The sequence below is a fragment of the Eschrichtius robustus genome, chromosome 2 (assembly GCF_028021215.1).
Source record: "Eschrichtius robustus isolate mEscRob2 chromosome 2, mEscRob2.pri, whole genome shotgun sequence".
NCBI classification, from domain to species: domain Eukaryota; kingdom Metazoa; phylum Chordata; class Mammalia; order Artiodactyla; family Eschrichtiidae; genus Eschrichtius; species Eschrichtius robustus.
Genome location: NC_090825.1, coordinates 128,351,385 through 128,364,979, shown reverse-complemented (window position 1 = coordinate 128,364,979; position 13,595 = coordinate 128,351,385).

Sequence of the window (13,595 nt, the reverse complement as noted above, 5' to 3'; positions counted from 1 at the left end):
AACACATGAAAGGATGCTCAACATCACTAATCGTTAGAAAAATGCAAATCAAAACCACAACGAGGTATCACTTCACAGTCATCAGAATGGCCATCATCAAAAAATCTACAAACAGTAAATGCTGGAGAGGGTGTGGAGAAAAGGGAGCCCTCTTGCACTGTGGGTGGGAATGTAAATTGATACAGCCACTATGGAGAACAGTATGGAGGTTCCTTAAAAAACTACAAATAGAACTACCATATGACCCAGCAATTCCACTGCTGGGCATATACCCTGAGAAAACCATAATTCAAAAAGAGTCATGTACCACAATGTTCATTGCAGCACTATTTACAATAGGCAGGACATGGAAGCAACCTAAGTGTCCATCGACAGATGAATGGATAAAGAAGATGTGGCACATATATACAATGAAATATTACTCAGCCATAAAAAGTAACGAAACTAAGTTATTTGTAGTGAGGTGGATGGACCTAGAGTTTGCCATACATAGTGAAACAAGTTAGAAGGAGAAAAACAAATACTGTATGCTAACACATATATATGGAATCTAAAAAAACAAAAACAAAAAACAAGGTTCTGAGGAATCTAGGGGCAGGACAGAAATAAAGACACAGATGTAGAGAATGGACTTGAGGACACAGGGAAGGGGAAGGGGAAGCTGAGACAATGTGAGAGAGTGGCATTGACATACATACACTACCAAATGTAAAATAGATAGCTAGTGGGAAGCAGCTGCATAGCACAGGGAGATCACCTCAGTGCTTTGTGACCACCTAGAGGGGTGGGATAGGGAGGGTGGGAGGGACACGCAAGATGGAGGAGATATGGGGATATATGTATATGTATAGCTGATTCACTTTGTTATACAGCAGCAACTAACACAACAATGTAAAAGAATTATACTCCAATAAAGATGTTAAAAAAAAATAAAATGTAACCTTCTTTTCCCTGGTTACTCTCTATTAATTCCATAAACTTGTAACTTTAAGCATAAAAAATCATTGGCTAGCACTAGAAGGGAGTTTTTAGAAGATAAATAATAGTGTATTGAAGCTTAGATCAGAGAGGGACTATAGCAATTTTTATCCAGACTTTTCCTTTCCCCTATAATCTCATGATCTTGAAAGGTGTTTGGTCAGTGGCCAAGAAAAAGAACAAAACTAATCTACATCTCTACCAGTTGCCTGGTGCGTTTCAGATGTCCCCTAGAGAAAGGATTGAACCAACTATTCTAGAAGCTGATGATCCAACAGTGAACAAAATAGATAAGGTTCTTGCTCTGAAATGCTTATATTCTGGTCAGAGAGACAGACAATAAATACGCAAATGAATATATGGACAAAATAATGTCAGGTGATGTTAGGTGATGTGAAGACAATAACATAGGACAACGTGATACAGAGTATGCAGCTGGTTGAGACAGCAGCAGACTTTTGGGAGAATTTTAGATGCCTGGTTCCCACTCTGGTTTCTGACTTAGTATCAAATCTAGACAGATTTTTTATGTTTCTCCCCGTGGAATAGTGTTCAGTGTCTCCTCATGGGAAATCCCTATGACCCTGGTACCCAACCTGATTCATTTCAGAGATGAGAAATGAAGCTTGAGTTCCAGCTCCTACTTGTGACCCAGCATGTCCCCAACTCCATTTAACACCAAATCCCATTGCTCAGGGTGTAATACATATGAGGGCTGAGTTCACATGTTTGACCTTGTTATGTTGCCCATTGATCTATTTACTTATTCTTTACACACCTAACTGAACCTGAGGTTAGTCTGCCAAATGTCTCTGGCAGCACACTTGGCTGTGACCCAGACCAGCAAGGAAAACAGGAGGAAGCACTGATGTCTCTGCTGTGTTGAAAAGACTCTCACGTGCTCCTGCCCCTCCATCTGCCTTGCCCAGAAAAGAAGGGTTGAGTGTATTGGGACAGAGCAGGATATGCTCCAGGGAGAATAAACAGAAATAATAGTGTTTCACCCATGAACATCACAAGCAACCCTGATCCAGAGTTCTTCACATCTTTGTTAGACAAATCTTTTGGAGAGACTATATTTATAAACATGGATTTGGACATCATACAAATTTGGGTTTGAAACCCAGCACTGCCACTTATCAGCCGTGTGACCTTAGGCCATTCATTTAATTCTTTAAGCCTCAATTCGTCACCTATGCGATAGGAATAATACATATACCTGTCAAATCTATTGTGAGAATGGAATAAAATAACATACCTAAAGCACTTAGAGTGTCAGGGCACATGTGTCACTCAAGAAGAGCTTAGACTTTTGAAGCTAGAAGGAAATATACACATCATTTACTCCCATATCCTCACTAAACGGGTAGGGAACCTGAGACCCAGAGATGGGAAGGGATTAGCCAGTGGGAGAGTCAGTGTTGGGTTGTACCCTGCAGGCCTACAAGGCCTGTGCTTGCCCAGCTTCAAGACCGAAGAAAGAGCCTGGAGTTAACAACAGAGACATCAATGGTTTAATGGATAGGGAGCTTATATGTCTGAAGCAAGGTCCTAGAGAAACACCCCACCGTGTGTGGCAGACAGCAAACAGGACATGGTGGCAGTCTTTGCTGGGGGTGGGGGGTGCCATTTATAGGGGGAATTGAAGTCAGGTTGGCTCATCGGTTACCAGGGAAACTAGCAGAGGGGCACACCCCTCACCACCCCTTTGATAAGAACAATCACTAGCTGGGGCCTGGGGCAAGTATGTAAGAAGGTCAGTCATGCGCGTAGGGCAGAGGTACAGCAGGCCCCGGTCGGGCAGGGGGTGTACAGAGACCACGAGAACAGCCATCTTGAGTGGCCTTACCATATAGTCAGAAAGAGAACCACCAGCTCCTGGATCCTACATGTCACGCTGCCTTCCTAGGGCTTATCCACAAAGAGAGAGAGAGCCCAGTCTTGCAGGTCCTGGCTCTAGCAGCACAGATTGGACAAAGCAATCAGAGTCTGCAAGGTCAAGTTCTCGCTGTTCCATCAACTTGCTAGGTAACTTGAGTCAGGAAATGATGTTGCTCTATACTCAGGTTCTCTACTTCCTGTAGAAATGGCAAGGGACCATGGTGAGACTTGCCCCAAGACTATGAGATCTAGTTGTACATGCTCTGTAAATTCAATTCAACCACACCAATCTCTGCTGCAAGATCACTCTGAATCCTCATCATCCAAGCATTCATGTACTTGCAGGCTCAGGGCTAATGACACAGTGAGTTGAATTCCCTCTATAGAAGGAAGTTTATAAAACATCCAACACTACCAGAATTTACCTATGAATTTCTGAGACACTGAATGCCAACTTTCTTGGGCTGCTGTGTCCTTCTCAGCCTTCATATTGGCCCTCTGATTCAACTTCTAACTTTTGGTAGTTGTATATATACCTCTTCTATCCCTGTTCCCCAGTCAGAACATTCTCCAGAGAATCAGAACCCTAGAGAAAGATGCCTAAGAGAGAGTGAATCACAAGGGTAGATGATGATGATGATGGCGCTGGTGGTGGTGGTGACAGTAGCTAATACCTAGTGATATGCCTTCTGGGCCAGCACAGCACTCAACACTAAGCACCACCTCATTTAATCCTCACCACAAGTCTAATGATAAAGGCATTGTTAAAACTCCCATTTTGCAGGTGACGAACTTGAGACCCAGACTAGTTAAAGTAGCTCACTCAAGGTCATTAAGTGGTAAGGCTAGGATCCCAACCCACTATGCCTAAATCCAGACTCCAGTCTCTTAATTGCCACTCTACACTTCTGGAAGAGCCTCAGAGAATCTAGTTAGACCAACATCCTCATCTTACAGAAATCAAAACTGAGACCCAGAAAAAGACAGATCATTCATTCACCCACCAAATACTTAACTGAGCACCACTGTATGCCAAGTACTACATAAGTGCCAGGGAAACATCAGTGGGGAAAGGCAGTCCCTGCCCTCAAGGAGTCTAGAGACTGACCAAGTTCACCTAACTGGTTAATGGCAAAGTCAAGACAAGAACTCCAGTTTCCAGTACTCTTGTTCCTTGCTAGGCAAGGGTATCAGTCAGGCTTCTCCAGAGAAATGAATCAATGGGGCCTGTGTGTGTGCATAAAAAGATTTATTTTAAGGATTTGGCTCACACAATCACTGAGGCTAGTAGGTCCTACATCCGTAGGGCAGGCCAGCAGGCTGGAAACTCAAGCAGGAGTTGAGTTGCAGTCTTGAGACAGAGTTTCATCCTCTGTGTTTTTGCTCTGGAAATGTGTTTTTGCTCTGAAGGCCTTCCACTTATTGGGTGAAGCCCATCCACATTGCCAAAGGTAACCTTCTTTCCTTAAAGTCAACTGATAGTAGATGTTAACCACATCTATAAAATACCTTCAAATATACCTTCAAATACCTAGATTAGTATTTGACTAAATAGCTGAATATTTAGCCTAGCCAAGTTGTCACAGCAAGTCGGTCCATCATCTTCTCATAATTAATTAGAGCTATCTCCAGACTACCCCCAAAATACCTCCTCCCTCTGCGGCCTTCCTCAGTTACAAAATGAGAAAATTATTTCTCAGGTTCCTTTTAATAAATGTAAACCTGACTTACTTCTCTCCTACCAATCTAATGGAGGTAATCATTCTGATATATGTATATAGAATGAGTGATCTGTCCTTTTCTGGCACTCAGTTCCTTGTACAAACCTATTAATGGCACATCAATGATTTAAAACTTGATTAATAAAAAAATATGAAGTCAGACAAGGAGTAATATAATTTATATTATTGTCCTGGCTTGACTGTATTTTACTGCCACATAACCTCTCTTATCCTTGGTTTCCTCCTCTTAAGAACAGGGAGAGTGGGCTTCCCTGGTGGCTGCAGTGGTTGAGAATCTGCCTGCCAATGCAGGGGACACGGGTTCGAGCCCTGGTCTGGGAAGATCCCACATGCCGCGGAGCAACTGGGCCCGTGAGCCACAATTACTGAGCCTGCGCGTCTGGAGCCTGTGCTCCGCAACAAGAGAGGCCGCGATAATGAGAGGCCCGTGCACCGCGATGAAGACTGGCCCCCACTTGCCGCAACTAGAGAAAGCCCTCGCACAGAAACGAAGACCCAACACAGCCATAAATAAATTTAAAACACCAAAGTTTAAAAAAAAAAAAAAAAGAACAGGGAGAGTATTTGGAATATTAGGACCTTTCCAACTCCAAATGTCAATCATTCTACACCCATGAGATAGAAATAAAGAGGCACAAGCTCTGCCAGTGGGCAGGCAGCAAAGACAAAGCTACCCAATCTCATAACTCTGCCAGAGGCCAGCTTACCTTCTTCAATCGAGGGGCAGATTACCTAGGTTGAACAATACTTATCAAGGTTGGGTTGGTTGGTTGGTTGGTTAGACCTTAAATGCACAGAATGAGATTAATCACAATTCCTGGTCTCATCATTGGCCCTAACATGGTCTGCTTCTATGTATTTGGTAATTTTTTCAAGCTTTATTGAAGAATGATTGACAAATGTAACTGTATATATAGTTTAAATAAAAAAAAGATGATTTTATATACATAGTCATTATATTATGAAATAATTACCTCAATCAATACATCCATCACATTGTATAGTTAACTCTGTGTGTGTGTATGTGTGTGATCCTCTCAGCAAACTTCAAGTGTACAGTATCATATCATTAACTATAGTCACCATGATCTACATTAGATCCTCAGATTTTATTCTGCTTATCACTGAAATTTTGTACCCTTGGACCTACAACTTCTCATTTTCCCCTCCCCCCAGCCCCCCAGCAACCAACATTCTACTCTCTATTTCTATGAAATCAGATTTTTTTCCCCCAGATTCCACATATAAGTGATACAATGCAGTATTTATCTTTCTCTGTCACACTTATTTCACTTAGGATAATATCTTCCAGGTTCATCCATGTTGTTGTAAATGGCAGGATTTCCTTCTTTTTTATAACTGAATAATATTCCACTGTATATACATACCACGTTTTTTTAATCCATTTATCTATCAACAGACACTTAGGTTGTTTTCATATCTTGGCTATTGTGAATAACACTGCAGTGAACATGAGTACAGATATGTCTTTGATATACTGATTTTGTTTCCTTTGGATACATACACAGAAGTGGAAATGCTAGATCATATGGTAGTTCTATTTTTAATTTTTTTAGGGACCTCCATACCATTTTTCATAGTAGCTGCACCAATTTACATTCCCTCCAACAGTGTACAAGTGTTCCCTTTTCTCCACATCCTCACCAACACCTATTGTCTCTTATCTTTTTCATAATAGCCATTCTAATAGGTATGAAGTGGTTCATTGTGGTTTTGATTTTGCATTTCCCTAATGGCTAGTGATTTGAGTGCCTTTTCATATACCTACTGGCCACTTGTATGTCTTCTTCAGAAAAATGTTTACTCAGGTGAAGATATTTGCAAACCATATATCTGATTAGGGGTTAATATCCAAAATATATAAGGAACTCACAAACACCATAGCAAAAAAAAAAAAAACCCACAAATAATCCAGTTTAAAAAATGACCAAAGGACATGCATTTGGTTATTTGTAATATATTTTTACTGTATTTAGTATCTCCAAACCATCACTCAAAATAAAAAATACACATTTTATATAACTTACATCTAATCATATGAACCCCATCTTATCCTGCTTCTCTTCTCCTATCTGAGATAAGCATCACCCTAAATCTTGTGTTCATAAGCCGCTTGCTTTCTTTTTTACACAGTTTTTTAATATCTACATGAATTCTTTAAAAGTATTTTATTATAGTTACTTTTATTTTATAAAATGATTATCAAGTTGCATGAAAATGTGAGTACTTGCTTTTCAAATCCTTTATATTAAGTTGCTAAGATTCATCCACACTGTTTCATGTCCCTGTACTTCATTGCTTTGACTATTGTATAAGGTTCAACTCTGTGAATATAACACCATTTATTCATACACACTCCCTCAAATGGCCATTTGGGCCATTTCCAGCTTCTTGCCATTATGAGCAGTGCTGCTGTGAACACTGTTTTACATATCGTTCTGTTCTTCTTCTACAGAAGTGTCCTGGCTATTGTCAGCCCTTTACTGTTTCATATAAAATTTAGAATTATCTTAATCAAGTTTTGTGAGGGAAAAAAAAAAAAAAACCCGCTGTAATTTTCATTGGAAATCCATTGAAGCTGTAGAACAAGTTTAGGAGAATTGACTCTATGATATTAAGAATTCCTATCCATGAATGTGGTATATCTCTCCTAAATAAATATCTCATTTATTAAGGTATTCTTTAATATGTCTTTAATAAGTTTTACATTTTCTCTTTATAAGCCTTTCACATATTTTGTTAGATTTGTTTCTAAGCCCTTGATATTCTCTAATACAATTATAAATGGTTTCTTCTCTTTACCTATCAATTTTTGTATCTTGTAAATTTTTTATTCCAAATTCATGCAAATTAGAATGACATCTTTAATACAAAGTTCCCCTCATCTACAATCAGCAAGGGAAGATTTTTAATTTTTAGTATCAGGTGAAAGGATTTGGAACTGAGACTGTGTCGGAAGGTGGATTTCATCTTTTATGATTTTTGTTCTAATCCCGGCTCTGCCATTACTGGCTCTGTGGCTAAGCCTTTGCCTTCTCTGGGCTTAATATTACCCATGGTAGGTTGTCTTAAAATGGCTACCATTAATATCTTCCCTCCCTATACACAAGTTATTTCCCCATTGAAAGATAGAATTTATTCCCTCACCCCCTTGTATTTGGACTGTTCTATTATTTCTTTGAAAAATAAAAATGGTGAAATTGATATTGTGTAATTTCCAAAGACAGGTCACTAGAAACCTTGCAGCTTCTGTCTGGGTCTCTTGAAATGTTCACTCTGGGGGTCCAGCCACCATGCAAGATGAGACCAACATGTTGTGAGGAAGCCCAGTCTAGTCATATGGAGAGGCCAGGTCAAAAGAGAGCTACCCAATCAACCCTTAGCTCCTTTAGCCATCCCAGCTCAAGCCAGAGATATAAAAATGAAAAAGTCTCCCAATGACTCTAGCTACAGATGCCATCTGAATGCAACTTTATGAGAGACCTCAACAAAGAAATACTCAGCTGACCCTAGTCAACATACAAAACATGAGAAATAATAATAAATTATTCTTGAAGCCACTAAAAATTGGATCGCTTATGTATCAATCAAAAACAACAAGCAATATGTAATGGAAACTAATGTTTTTCAGACTGTGTTTCATAGAACAGTGGAATTCAAAAACAAACAAACAAAGAAACAAACAAAAAAACCCTGCTGGGGAATAGATTGGCCTGTCAGGCTCTATGCTTTCCTCGTCACCCACTTCAGCCAGGGAAGCTCCTTTCTTATCTCTTATAATTGCAGTCCTACAAAGAATTTCTTTTGAAAAGAGGAGAAAGATAAGGAAGGGGGTTCTGCTGCTATTAGTCTGATAAACACCAGATCAGGTGATGCCTAAGTTTCCTTCTGTCATTATCTTTCTATGATAATATCACTAGATATCATCCAGAGTAAAGGCAATAAAGACAATGTCAAATCAGAAATAATAATGAGAATTAGGAATGTTTGACCTAAAGGGAAAAACAACACAGCTCAGATACTCTAACAAGGACTGGAGTTGTCTAATACTGAAGAGATGTATGCTGTGAGGAGGTATCTCCTATCCATCCACCCCACCTCATTCTTTGCTTACTATCTTCCTACACCGAACACGATTTTAGTCGAGATTACATTTCTCACACTTAACTCAAGACCCACTTTGTGTGTGTGTGATCTTCGTCATCTAATATGAACTTTAATTTGGGATGAATCCCTCACCTTCTTGGTAACTATGTATGCTTGCCATATCTTTTCAGTCTGCTCTCCTCCTGCTCAATTATCCTTCTAAAGAGAGGTCTCATTTTTTAATTCTGGGATTTTTGGCTGCCATTTGATTCTGAAAGAGTACAATAGAAAAAACAGATTTTTCATTCCTACCAACTTAAGCCTTCTCTAAACAGAGCATAGAGCACAGCTCCCCATCCTCAGGCCAGCGTGTATTCATATTCCCAGAGAATCCACTGGACTTCTGGATGCTGAGTCCATGCTGCCCATCTGGAGTCTCTCCACTTGCCATCTGTATGACAGTAACAGTGCTTTTCCTGCTACCATTTCATCATAGAAACTCCATCCAAACACCCTAGAGAAAGGCTCAAAGATGTTCAGGAAAATGTACAATAATCCTTGGCTGATTAATTTAATATCCTTTGGAGACATTCTATAGAGCACTAGGCTGCTGGAAGCCATAACCTCCACTTTTATTCTGGAAGCTATAACCTCCACTTTTAAATTTTGCCAGTACTGTTATTTACTCAATATTTCCTTTAAATTAGACTGCTTTTTCATATAAATGAATTTGGAGTTGATTTTCCCCTAATACACTCCAAAGTATATGCACAATCATTAAAGTGATATTCAACTGTAGACTAACTAAAATCACCACATTCCTCAAAACACTGGACTAGATGACCCTTTCAACTCTATGGTCAAATAGTCTTCAAAATGTATTAGCTTATTCAAAACTGCATTCATTCCAGAGGTCTGAGTCCATTTTCCCCATTTATTTCAAGGTCTTCCTCATGTCCTTTTCTTCTTCCCCAAAACTTTCTCTTGCTCTCTACATTGACAAATCCCCAATGGTAAAATATTCAGTTCCCTTTAGAATAAAAAAAATATAACCTTTATTGAACGCTAACTATATAGTAGGCCTTATACAGAGTGCTTTACATGAAGCCTAGATATTAATTTTTTAAAAAGCAAAATATAAGGGAACACTTATATTAGCCCAGCCTTGTGGGTTTCTTTAGTTCCCATGCCTGGTTCCTTTTTGCTCTTGGCCACATAATAACAAAGAATGATGTTTCATTACTTAATGCTCTAAATGAGATGGCTGTGAAGATCCTTATTTTGGAAAAATGTCAACCCTATCTTGCCAAAAGCTAGCCACATGGCAGCCTTATAATAAAAAAAGGGAAAAGTTCCCAGCTTAGCTTTTCCAGAATGAAATTATCTGTGAGAATTCAACTCTTTCTAAGTCTCTGGGCACTCATGCCTTTCCCCCTGAGAGTTAGTTATAAATGATTTTGCACTTTCTGTGCTGAGTAATGTGGACAAAAATTTACAGCCTGGAGAGGGGGTAGAACATTGAAATATGGCTTAAACTTCCTACTCCAGGGACTCTCTCAGGGCTACCTGGGCTGGCTCCTTCTGCTCCAAGAATCATTAATAGTCCCTGCACCCATCATTTTTTAGCCTTGACCACTCACTTGAGCTTCGCATTATTTTTTACATGCCTGTACCACTGAGAGGCTATTAAAGTTGCCCACGAAAGCATCTTCTCAGCCAAATAGGCCTAAAATCTTACCTGCCTCTGTCTCTGAAACACTGCCTTCCCACATCCCAGCTAATAAGACATTCATTTTGAGTTTGTTAATTCAACAGATATCTATCAGCTCCTACTGTGTGCTGTACATTGTATGAGATTGTGTGTGGGATACATCAGTGAATAAAATACTCTAACTTCAGAAAGCTAAAACGTATAGAACCAAAGAGTTAAAAAAGATGATAGGCTAAGCTCCCTCCCCAGCCTCCAATCACTGAAATGTTAGTATCATGAAGACAGAAATTATGTTTTACATATTATATTCCAAGCACCTAAAAGTGTGCCCAGCCCATGATAGCAGTTAATAAAATATATTTTAAATGAATAGAAAGATGATGTGAAAACTCAATGAAAAGAGAAGTTATTTTTGTGAGGGATATCAGAGAAGGTTTTTTGAAAGGAATAGCAATTGAAGTAGACCTTGAAGAAGAGACAGAAAATAAAATATGTGAAATGTCTTTTTACTTATAAAAGTAATATACATGGCAAAGGAATTCATCAACAAAATGAAAAGGCAACCTATTGAATGAGAGAAAATATTTGTAAATGATATATCTGATAAGGAGTTAATATCCAAAATATATGAAGAACTCATACAACTCAACAGCAAAAAAATAAATAAATAAAAATAACCTGATTTAAAAATGAGAAGAAGATCTGAAAAACATTTTTCCAAAGAAGACATACAGATAGCCAACAGATACATAATAATATGCTCAAGGTCACTAATCATTTGGGAAATGCAAATCAAAACCACAATGAGATATAACCTCACATCTGTTAGAATGTCTACTATCAAAAAGACAAGAAATAACAAGCATTGGTGAGGATGTGGAAAAAGAGAACACTTGTGTACTGTTGGTGGGAATATAAAGTAGTGCAGCCACTAATTAGAAAACAGTGTGAAGGTGCCTCAAAAAATTGAAAAAATTATAAATATCACTTCTGGGTATTTATCCAAAGAAACCAAAAACACTAACTCAAAAAGATATTTGCATCCCCATGTTCTTTGTAAGCATTACTTATAATAGTCAAGATGTGGAAACAATCTGAGCATCTATTGATGGATAAAGAAAATGTGGTACATACACACACACACACACAAAATGAAATATTATTCAGCTATAAAAAAAAGAAGAAAATCTTGCCATTTGCAACACGGCTGGACCTTCAGGGCATTATGTTAAGTGAAACAAGTCAAACAGAAAAAGACAAATACTATAGAACCTTACTAATATGTGGAATCTAAAAAGGAAAAAAAAAACAAGATTATAGATACAGAGAAAAGATTGGTGGTTGCCAGAGGCAAGGGGTTAGAGTATGAATGAAATGGGTAAAGGGCATCAAAAGGTACAAACTCTCAGTTATAAAATAAATAAGTCATGGGGATGTAATTTACAGCATGGTGACTATAGTTAATAATACTGTATTGCATATTTGACACTTGCTAAGAGAGTAGTTCTTGAAAGTCCTAATCACAAGAAAAAAAATTTTTGTAGCTATATATGGTGACATGTTAACTAAACTTACTGTGGTGATCATTTTAAAATATATACAAATACTGAATTGTTATGTTATAAACCTGAAACTAATATAATGTTATATATCAATTATACTCCAATTTAAAAAATTAATTCATTAAAGTAATACAAGCTTATCTTGAAACACCTGGACACATACAAATGTTTTTTTAATGTTTAAATTATTCATAAATAAAACAGCCAAGAAGTCTAAGTGGATATGGCAGAAAAAGTATTCCTCTAATACTTAGAAAGTACCCCAAAATTGTAAAAATCAATAAACATGTAAAAGGTACGAGTATCATCCAGGCCTGTGATGTGGTAGGAAGGGGAAAAAGTTCTATAACCTCCCTGCCATCCTGTGAAAGAGTTTTTCTTATTTTCCTCCTTCTGATTTAAAGAATATGGAGGGGACTGATGTAAATGATTGATGGAAAGTGAGGTTGAAAACTGAGTTAACTTCCTTTTTCAGAAGAAAAGATTCAAGTTACCATGAGAAAATTGAGAAACAATTCCAGTTCCAAGAGTACATTCTGCTATCTGGCCATCATTTAAAACTCTACAAATAAATTCTGGAGAGGGTGTGGAGAAAAGAGGACCCTTGTACACTGTTGGTGAGAAGGTAAATTGATGTGGACACTGTGGAAAATAGTATGGAGGTTCCTCAAAAAACTAAAAATACACTTACCATATGATCCAGCATTCCCACTCCTGGGCATACACCCAGACAAAACTATAATTTGAAAAGATACACGCAAACCTATCTTCACAGCAGCACTGTTTACAATAGCCAAGACGTGGAAACAACCTAAGCATCCATCAACAGATGAATGGATAAAGAAGATGTGGCACATATATACAATGGAATATTACTCAGCCATAAAAGGAAACGAAATTGAGTTATTTGTAGTGAGGTGGATGTACCTAGAGTCTGTCATACAGAGTGAAATAAGTCAGAAAGAGAAAAACAAATACCATATGCTAACACATATATATATGGATTCTAAGAAAAAAAAATGGTCATGAAGAACCTAGAGGCAGGATGGGAATTAAGACGCAGACCTACTAGAGAATGGACTTGAGGACATGAGGAGGGGGAAGGGTAAGCTGGGACAAGGTGAGAGAGTGGGCTGGACATATATACACTACCAAATGTAAAACCGATAGCTAGTGGGAAGCAGACACATAGCACAGGGAGATCTGCTTGGTGCTTTGTGACCACCTAGAGCGGTGGAATAGGGAGTGTGGGAAGGAGACGCAAGAGGGAGGAGATATGGGGATATATGTACATGTATAGCTGATTCACTTTGTTATATAGCAGCAACTAACACAACAATGTAAAGCAATTATACTCCAATAAAGATGTTTAAAAAAAAAATACTGGACCCACCACCCTTCAAAAAGGACAAATAGATTATATTTGTGGAAAATATATTCCACATGGAAAATTCATTCATGTTATATCAAGCAACTAGAAGACTAACTAGAACTTCTCCCATTAAGTATAAGCAACATTTTAAAAAATAACAAAAGAGTATGGCAAATGTACAAATATGCTATAGTAAAATATTAAAAGAATGGACGGTGGTATACAAAAGACAGTTGAAGAAC